The sequence below is a fragment of the Vanessa tameamea genome, chromosome 2 (genome assembly GCF_037043105.1).
Source record: "Vanessa tameamea isolate UH-Manoa-2023 chromosome 2, ilVanTame1 primary haplotype, whole genome shotgun sequence".
Lineage (NCBI taxonomy): Eukaryota > Metazoa > Arthropoda > Insecta > Lepidoptera > Nymphalidae > Vanessa > Vanessa tameamea.
This window is the reverse complement of record NC_087310.1, coordinates 1,921,563-1,932,712: the sequence shown is the minus strand read 5'-3', so window position 1 is coordinate 1,932,712 and position 11,150 is coordinate 1,921,563. Positions and strand designations below refer to the sequence as shown.

The window sequence follows — 11,150 nt, the reverse complement described above, 5'->3', positions numbered from 1 at the left end:
GTTCCTTTTTGTTAGATAAGAATATGTTTCAGCTAGATTTTTTTCGTACGTTTACATATGATCATACTATGTTTTATGTAACATATAAGTTTGAACAGTTTTCTTGAACGATAAACTTAAACGAATTGAATAAAACTTAGCGTTAGTTGTTTCATGAGTAAAATTATAGGATACCTATAATTTTACTCATGAAATGAATGGATACCTATCAAGGTTTCGAATCTAAAAACGAAGCAGGGATCGAAAACGTTAACCAATTTGCAATTATAATACTTATATAATATATATAATAAAAAAACTGATTCGTCAAAGCGTAGTTTTTACATTCGTTTTTAAAATATTTGCATTCGATTTGAATATGTGCGATTGGTCCAGTGACTAAATACGTTTACGTCTTGAGATTCTTAAATTCGTCCGTTTTTTTATTTAATCTGTCTCTTTAAATACTCTTTAGTGTTATTTGATTCTTCTCTATATAAAGATTTCAAAGTGATATTAGCTTGGGTCTTTCCCTTTTTATTATATTTTAATTTTAATTATATGCAATTTAAAAGTTATTAAAATAGCCAGATTAGGTCACCATTTAAAAAAAATGGTTAGTATTTCCATAATGTTCTCTGAATTATATTTATTTTATTTACGCGTAGTTTTGTTTGCTTTGCTTTATTTTGTTACATTGAAAGCAATTATAAAACTCAACATTTTTAAATTTAAGTACAATTACACTACAAAGTTGTTTTGCTGTATTTCTGACTAAGATATTCTGAATATTTAGACTTTAAAAACACTCTAATAGAGTTAATGATATTCTAATTAGTCTTAATTGTAAGTTTATATGTTATTATTATTTATATTGTAATTTTCAGACAAGACAGACCCATATTTTACAGTGTCATCATAGTTATTTTGTTTTGTAAAGATTAACTTGTACTTAAAAGGTAAAATCAATTAGTTTAGCAGTTTTTTAAATACTTTAATCAGCCTTTAAGTATTTGAATTACTGGAAATATCTATCTGTGTGATTTCTATCTGCGGTTTTATGATATAAAGATAGTATAAAAATGTGGGCGGGTCGGGCCTACGTCACAACGACCGCGACACTCGCCAGACCTGTTAAACAATCTGCGTTCACTCCTTAAGTGTGTCCTTGCCTAGGGCTGCTGCTGATAGTTGGGAATACTGTCATAAATATAATTATTACAAAAACAATAATTTAAAAAAAAATCAAATTAATAACGTAAAATAAGCATTTAATAGTTGTCTGATTAAACGAAACGAAAATAGAAATATTCGATCTTATATCAATTAACTTTGAAAAACATTTATGCTAATATGACCAAATGAAACTGTATTTATGCTTTTTTTTGCACCTAGCAACATTTCATTTACAACCCTATATTTTCGAAACTACATTCAACGAATCAGTCGACGCTGTTTGATTAGGACACATCTCGACATAAGGAATAAGCGTTGTTTCATGATAACGACTGATAAACAGTCACTAGGTAACTTTAGTGGAATTCTGACGTCACGATCAGGAAGAAAACGTAATAGTAATAATTAAATGCAATTCTTTAAGACGAAACGCGTACAGATATCTTCCTACTCTAAATGAAATCTTGATTGCGTCTCATGACGTGTATAATAATACGGAAATCATGAAATTCTTTGTGTCAATGTCGTTTTGTGTCGTGTGTTTAGAACTTATTAAAAATTTTTGACCACATTGTTGATCTTGATTAAGCGTGTCGAGTGCAAGGCTGATGCGCGTGTACTGCGTGTTCATCGTCACGCGCGCACGACACGTTGGAAATAGAGACGTGCCATGCCAAAAGCTCCGTTCGCCTGCCCCGCCTCCGAACTCGTAATGCACACATTCAAACAAGGAACATTGCGTTGGTCACGTCAAACGTTAGTGCGTCATAGACGACTCAAATCGACTCTAAACTTTAAAATATAAATCTGTTTTTCCTGTACTATTGTCCTGTTCCTGTATTTGTATATAACATTAAATTATAGAAGAGGATGCTTTAGCTGTTACAATTACATCACTTTTATTTATTATAATTTTCTATCCTCATATAAGCGTCGTTTAACAAAGTTTTGGATCAATTTCACAATTAAGAGAATAATTACGGTTTAAATTCTGATAAGAAGCGGCCAGGTCTACAATTAGCTCAGCTACACGAGAAAATGGAAGGTAGACTATTTTCATATTCAGTTATTTAATTTTATCTCCCAAGACAATGGTTTTTATTTCAAAAATTATGTTACGTCATTAATGCTCGGTGCTGGTAAAGACGTCGACACAACATACATTCACTGACTCACACATGCGTAAACTCCAAAAGTAAAAAACCAGTGGAATATTACTATCGCCAGTAGGCGAGTCCCGACGGAGTTCTCGAAAGTTCTTTGACGAAATGTGCAGTTCCTCGTGTGTCGCCGCCGTAATAAGCCGCTGCATTGTCAAATGATCATATCTGTAACATTAATCATTATTATTGTATTATCTTCGACGTTATCCATCAACTAATCTGTCTTGAGATTTGTCTTAACGATTCATTATCGTTTTTGACAAACGTTAATTTTTTTACAGAATTTTTCATATATGTTTTCGGCAAAATGATTGGTAAGGTATTTGTTTATTTGAGACAAATACGCCTTTTCTAATTGTTGTTAAGGGGGTGATTGGTTAAACAATGTTGTTTCTTCTTCTATCATAACTTTAAATCAATGAGATAGAAAGAGATAAATACTTTTTTTTTTTTACTGTTAGTAGATAAATAATTGTTTAATTAAACACCAGCTGTACAACGTTACTAGCTATTTTTACGGCACATTAATTTATATCTTACTTAATATTATTAATGCGAAAGTTTGGAACAGCTAAACGGATCTGAATTCAGTTTGGCATAGGGATATACTATAGTTTGTAATAGAACGTAGGTAACTTTAACCCGGAAAAATGCAAATAACCATACACGAGCTCCCCACCCCCTCCCACACGCGGGTAGATAGATAATTTTAAAACCATTCGATGCTCTTTTATAGGGGAATATTTTTGCATATAATTTATAATTTCGTAAATAATAACGTCACAGTTTTGGTTTATTTCCGAGACGCTGCGATAAAAGATAATTTATTATCATATTAATGTGCAGATGCTTATGTGTCACGCGTCTCACTTAAACAGGAGTGTCTTATCTTATCAATGAATGCAGATAAAATACTGATTAAAAATTTCCACTTGAGAGGAAATAAAAATTACAACACACCACACTACCGTTACGTACTCTATGAACAATGTATAAGTACGGTTTTTGCTTGATTATTCTAATAACAGCTTTAAAAAAAAAGACCAAAAATATTCGTAAGTATAAATGAAATATAAAGCTGGTGAAAAAAATCAAAACAGTGCTATTGAAAATATTCAAAGCTATTGGAGAAATCGTACAATAAATATACCTCCGATTGTGTAAAAAAATGTAAAGTAAAAAGTTATTATTTGTTTAAAATTATTTGGGTTTTTGATTTTTGAAAGAACATGTTTTTTTCAGGTTTATTTTCCTTTAATAAAAATATTATATTTTAAAAATTCAAATATTTTTGCAGTGTAACGTTCAAAATTAAGTTAAAAAGAACACTCAATATCAAAACCAAATCAAAATATTGTATTAATTTTTTTTTATTTTTATATTGCGAGGTTATAGGGTTTTTTTTTTATTTTTCACCTAAATCCCGTCTGCCAGTTTTAGAATTCTTTATCTCTTGTGTCAGCAAGCGTACACCTGCATCGGTAGAATCGTTTCTGTAAGATTAATAGAGAATAATTTTACTATCCTCAATCCATCCAAAACTCAAATTCAAAACCCAAAGAAGGCGACCTCCATTGGGTATTGAATTTTGTAAAAACTGTTTACAGCGATTGCCACCTGAGGGAGAACTACCAAATTTTATGACTGAACCTCAACTCACAACGAATTAAAATGATACTTCCACTGAACACCACTTAACAGTTTTCTAAGTGTCTGTCATGAAAATTATGCGTACATTTTGACCCTTTAAAAATATATAAGGGCCAGTAAATGTTATTGCTAGGCTTTTTTTGAGGAGCTTAATCTACAATGATTTTCCAGCGTATTGTTATAAAAATGTGACCGATTTTCATCTGATATATGCACGATGAATATTAAGTAAGTGCCCTTGTTTGAACCTGCAATATTCTGTTAAGGTTCTAACGAGTGGATCAAAACGTCTCGATGGTCTTCATATATATGACACATAGAACGTAAATTTGTACGTCTCAAACTAGCCAAGACGATGTATGGCCCGAGAGTCGGTCAAGGTATTTTTGTATGAAATTGATTTCGTATATAAATAACACCTAGGTAAATGTTTAGTTATACATAGTTACAAATGTAAACAGTCATTCAAATATAACTAGTACTTTGTATTCGAAATCATCCGTTTAAAACCGGAAAGTATATCATTAGTAATTTTATTATGTATATTTACACCTGAGTGTGTGTGGAGGGATATCAGATGGATGGATGTGAAAGATAAGATGACGAATATTAGAGGAGACTGGAAGGGAAAGGCAGGCCGCACCGACACCAAATAGATTGGGACACGGGCAGGGAAAACAGAGAAATTAAGCAAATAAAATTAAATGTGAGGTATAATAAAGGTCATTAAGGTCAGGAGGGGTATGTCGGGCTCGCCGGCGCTGAATGTGCCGCAATTATTAAAAGGACGATTGAAGTATGTGTGAGATTAGGTATATATTGATTTGCATTTCAAAGTTCACCGCAGAATGTTGTATTTTAAACATCTTATTAATAAAATTAAATATGCGATAGTTTGGATGAACCGGATGTTTGTTACTCAATCACGCCAGAACGGCTGAAAGGCTGATCTGAATGAGATTAACGATCGAAGCCGCGGACGGAAACTTGTATTATATACATCCCAAATTTTATTCCCGACCATAACATTTCTGGAAAGCAAGTTACATACGGTCTTTCTTATAAAAGTGTTCAAGCGGTGTTTATTTGAATACTGATTTATCTCTAAGCACTGTTTTGTGGTTCGGAATGTGAGGACAGCATTATTTATTAACCATTCTGAACAACATTTATAGGTAACTGCAATATCGGCCGTCTTATGTATTTAAAGCGCCGCCGCAAAAGAGATTTCTAAGAGCCCTTCTAAAGCACCATTTGACCATTATCGGTGAAGCGCCCAATGCATTTACGGAGTTGCTTTGCCCGAGTCTTCTTTGTATCCCCTTCTCCTGGCTAAGACAAAGACAGACATGACTAATAATATCGATTTTTACAGTAACCACTGAGTAGCAGAATAATTTTCTTTGATTTAAATAGTTCGTCTCCAGTGTATAATAAAAGAAATGCTTAATAAGTATTCTTGTTATAAAATATTTCGGTAACGTCCATAATGTAGGTATATGACGCCAGGTAGAGTTGGCTGTAGATTCTCAGGTGTCAATGTCCGTCCTTACATATTCTTAGGTACGCTTACATAAGCTGGAAGGTCAAACAGCATCATTTAACAAAACTCGTAATTGGTATTGCACTGCTTGACCATGAAATTATAACGCGTTTTTTAAATGTTCATTCTCTAGAAACGATGTGGCCTGTGGCTTCAATTCGTGAATCCTAAACGAATATCGCGGATTTAATAACGCGCAATAACAAATTAGCGATGAATTTGTTTACAATTAATATCGTGCTCGAAGTTAATGTCGTTAGAAAACCTGCATGTTTCAAATGAAATTCTGACACATGTGTCTATAATCTATAAGCTTCAAACGATCTCCTTAAAACGAGGAGTCCAGCTTTCGAATGTTTATTTGCTAACTATTTAACGGTACATTTTATATTATCCGTTCATAAATCCTAACTGATATTACAATTGCGAACATGAGTTTGTTTCAAGTCTTAAATGCTCAACCGATCAGCATTAAATTTTGCACACAGGGCATGTCTTAGGTGCGGAGAAAGACATAGGGTACTTAACACCTGTCACAAGCGTCCCCTCCCCTTTACACGCGGGTAAATTCGCGGCGGAGAACTAGTAAGAAATGAAAGCATAGTTAAATTTATGTTTATCATTCAATTCTTTCTCAACTTTTTTACATATTCGCTCGTATGAAATTAGGTCTGAATACTCTTTTTAAAATTATCGATAAAACACGATAAATTGAATCAATATTATCGAATTATTTTTGTGATAGCGTTTTTTACGATCGTAAATATTTTTTGACCGATTTTGTTATTGCTCGACGCAATGAAATGCAAACTGTTATCATTATCAGTTAATAATTAAACACAAATTTGATGTTCATTGAAATATTTTAAAGCCTTCAAATGATATTGACGCGATGCGCTTCGCTGTAAACGGTAATATGACACGGAAGCGGTTAAGTTATTTCTGAAACATTTTATATTTAGTAATTCTACTATGACGCTGTTTTTATATCTGAGACTTGTATTAAACTAGCTGATCTGCGGCTTTGTCCGCGCGTAATTTATAAATCTTTACCTATAGCACACAAACCGTCACCCCCATTGTACCCCCTCGTGGGATGAATTAAAAAAGTAACCTATGTACCACCCGCAAGCTCCCTGGTGTTGCAGATGTCCATGGGCGGCGGTAGTCACTTTCCATCAGGTGAACCTCCTGCACTTGGCACCTATAAAATAAAAATAAAGAAAAGTCTTTCCCCGGGACTCTACTTCATACCAAATTTCATGTAAATCATTTCAGCGCTTTAAGCGTGAAGCGAGAAGTGAGGTAACAGGCAGAGTTACATTCGCATTTATAATATTAGTAATACATAATACTAAAATAATTCAACTATATTAACAGGATGTATAAGTAATTATTTCATCTTTTTTTTTTACGTTTTGCTTAAGAACTTTCGGTCTGACTTATAATCGATGCATATCGGGTGTTAAGTTAAAAACTGTTTTTATCTCTTTCTGACATTATTTGATATGACATTGGAAAGTGGGACACAGCATTACTTTACTAATCACGTATTATAAGTAAAGTAGTTCGTTTTTAAATAATTTATATTCAAACCTACGTCATCTGTAATATAATGCATTCTTAATTACCCAAAATATACATATATTCGTCATATTTTTAATTTCAGCTATTCTTATGTATTAGATATATCAATGTTCGTGAGATTAATATTATATTTGTTTAAGCACATCGATAATTAAAAGTGATGCTTTCGTGATCTGATATCTATACGGTTCGCCTATAAATTCGGTTTAAGTCACAAGCAACGCTGTCTTTTTCTTTCGAATGTCAAACCAATGATGTCAGAATGAGCCAAATAATTATTTATAAGTAAGGTCGTTAGTTTTATTTGTTTTGTTTCTACATTCATCCTATTATATATCTTTAATATAAATTAAACATTACATGATCAATTTTCAATACATCAGCTTAATGGCATTCTTCAAATTACAAATGCTATATACGGGCGACATGGAATACCTTATTGAAAATTCTGTCGCACACACACGCATACAACGTGCCCCACAATCATGCACAATATGGGACGTGCAATTACAAGAATAAATAGTTTTTTCAATTTAATACAACAACGAATTATATATCTTATAAACTTTTAACGTGGAAATAGATTAAGGAGTTCGTTTCTTTAAATTATTTAGAATAGATCTTTATTTGTAAACACCACAATGCAGAGAAGACACGCATACAAACAAAGGCATTTTTTTTTATTTAAGAGCAATTTAAAAAAAAAGAAACTGCTACATACGTTCATAAAACATTTTTGTGTACACGCAAGAGACGTACATGCTTGTCCCTTTAATTCGATTCATAAACTTAGAATTATGGATGCGCCAAGGTTTTAATGGAAAAGTACTGGTTGAAATGTGCACAAACCAACGGTGTGGCGAAGCTGCAGCTGTCACCAACATTTTCTGGTATTATTAAACGTATAACCGATTGAAAACATTTTTTTCCAATATAATCTTTGTGTTTCAATATTATTTCCATGAAAATTAATAATCCAAACATAACGTATTATTGAAAAATATTGTTCCTTCTCTTTGTTAGCTGAAATTTATTCAAATAATTTCAACGTGTGTTAACAATAGTGTGTGATGAATACAAATTTAGGAGTGGATGTAATCATAGTTATCTGTAAAAATAATCGAGTATCATTGTTTATGTTTTCAGTAAGGTTTGATACAACTGACGAGCCTGAATAATTCTCAAACACAAACATGTATTCCTCACACAATTACAACATTTTACAGTGTGTACAGTGCACACACACATGTTGCGTGTATATGTATTTAGGTGCATGTTCTTGTGTGAAAGTATAAATTGTGGTTCCTTCGATATTTAATTTACTCGAATCAAATTGTCTCAATGCGTGTACAAGGCAAAAACAATTTCATTTGTGACATTAATAATTTAATCCAAACAAGCTTACTATGACTAACATTTGCATAATGACTTCGTTTAAATCTAGAGCAATTCAACCAGCTTATTAATTTTTGTAGAACATTATTTTGATACACGCCTAAAATGGCCTATCTCAAGATGATAAAATTCCATTTATAAATGGAAAATTAAAAAAAAAAAGAACTATAAAATACAAGTAACATTTTTGACATATTCTACACAATAGTCTGGTGCATTCACTCGCTATAAAAATAAATACATGGTGACGGCCCGGTATAATATTTTATTCTATTAATAAACGTTCTAGATCAATCACCTTGTGCTTGCATTCAAGACGGGCCATAGACATAAAGATTGGACTCAGCCGTGGCCTTACAAAATCAAACATTTTCTAGAAAGAGACAAAGCTACTGTTCTATAGTGACCCAAGACGAAAGCCTGTCACGTGGATAAAATCATAAGTCTAGAAATAGACAATCACTGACCGCAGGATCGTTCTGTCTTCCTCGCACTTTACCGTCCGTATTTAGTTAAATATTTGCCGACGTGCGGCCGACGGATGCTTCAGCAAAACTGTAATGCTTAACTAATTCAAATATTTCACATTTACGAAATTATTTTCATCATCGCCTGCATTGGTTGACTGTAATATAACTAGTTTGTTATATTCCCTTTTTACCCATAAAAATACAATGTGTTTTTTTATGTGAAATTTCCTTTATTATTGGGTATTGGGGGCATGACTCGTATGCCTTGACGGTAAACGGCATGACACTCTTATGCTGTTATGCCCCCCCTCCCTTCGCCACCTTCGCCACTCACTGCCTTTTCCATGTATTATATATTTATTCTATTTACGAAAAATCTGTTCTGCTATTTATTTTAATTCGTATTTATTGATTAGATTGAATAAAGTAATTCTTACAAAAATCATAAATTTCGATATTACACAACAGACGGGGTCTAGTCACGGCCACATCATTTTTTTGATGGTATTAACAGTCTGGAAATTATTTAAGTACATAGTTAAAATCACACAGCCATAAACTCACCGTCACACATACACACAGCGTCGTACATACACACTTACATTTCTCGGTATATTAATAGTAATATAATAAAACAATCTAATGTTGTTTAAAGAGCAAATTGTAGTTTTAGAATGACGTCAATTACTTAGAATATACTCGTTATTGGTATTGTGCGTAAATATTTGAAAATACACTTAGAAGGTTCAATAGATTTCGTAAAAACAAAACGAAAAAAACTCTGATACGGCAAATTTTTTGTGACAACATATTTGTTAAAACGTGCATCCTCGTCGGCTACTATATATATTCAGAATCAGAAATTCAAAGACAGCGATGTGAAAGTAATGTCGGTCCTGATTCCTGACCCCTTGGGCGATTGTTGTCTCTACTCCTACACAAACCTCAATGGAAGAGAATATTAGTAAAAGCTTGAAAGCAGGCATTTGTTGTTACTGCCTTTCTTTTTTTAATTTTCCTTGGCTTAGATAATTTCATAGTATTTTTTAAAGTGTTCTGTATAAACGAAAAAGAGGCGTGTACATCTACGGCGTAATAAAAATAGGTTTTAATGCAAATAATAAATTGCATTAAAATAATAATGAATATTAAGTACATACATTTATAATTTAAATTTGTATATATATAAATTGTAAAAGTTGTGAAGTTATGTATGTAGAGCGACTCGACACATTACTTGGTAGTTCAACTTCATCGTGTAGTTTTTGTGTCCTTTTAATAACGCGCCGAAAGAAGTATATGTAACTTCAATGAAATATATATTAGTGTTTGTTAAACCTGTACATTAAATGTAGAATATTGAAGCTACTGGTGTTCATATTATGTACAATCATTAGAAATAGAAAACTACGTAATCTTCAAGATTTACAAAAACATATCTTGTGGTTTACTTTCGCTTTCTAAGCGTAAAAAGCACTTTGTTGACATATGTAAATATATCTATTGACATATTATATGTCTATAAGGTTTTCGATGAGTTTATTTAGATTTTTCGATATAGATTTACAAATATCAAATGCAGTTGATACGATATTTTTTTAATTATGAAGGTGCCTTTTTATAAAGTGTAGAGTTAGTGCTTGTTGACTTCCAGGCAGGATATATTACATACATATATAATTGTATTTAACTAACGTGACTGTATTTTTAAATGTTGAAAAAGAGTAACTACTGAGTTTTATGCCGGTTCTTCTCGGTAGAATCTACATTCCGAACCGATGGTAGCTTCACTTAATATAGTTTGTTAAATGACGATTCAAAAGTGCTTGTAAAAGCCTACTTGAATAAAGTATATTTTGATTTGATTCTCTGTTATTTTTCGCATTTTCTCTTGCAATAGCTTATTTAAAATAAATACATATTTGATCCATAAAAAAGTTAATGTATGATATATCTAGACTATTTCCTGCGTTCAAAAACAAACAAAAAATGTTTGATGAATGTTTTGCGCCAATCATAAAACACCGGACGGTGTTTTCGGATACCTCAAAATAAACGTATTCGGTATGACGATGCATAGGTTCATTTAGCGACGTGTTCAATGTTAGTAATATGCTTAAATAACTGTCTTTTTTATCTTCTGCTTTCAATATTGTTGATGTAAAACATTTAAACATTTATTGGTAT

At 32.2% G+C, this 11,150-nt stretch overlaps 1 protein-coding gene across 1 annotated transcript in view; it reads left to right on the top strand.

Moving 5' to 3' along the window:
- The window catches only part of LOC113398288 (RING-box protein 2-like), a 35,556-nt gene that overhangs the window by 18,799 nt on the left and 5,607 nt on the right, over positions 1–11,150 (top strand). The window lies entirely within an intron of this gene.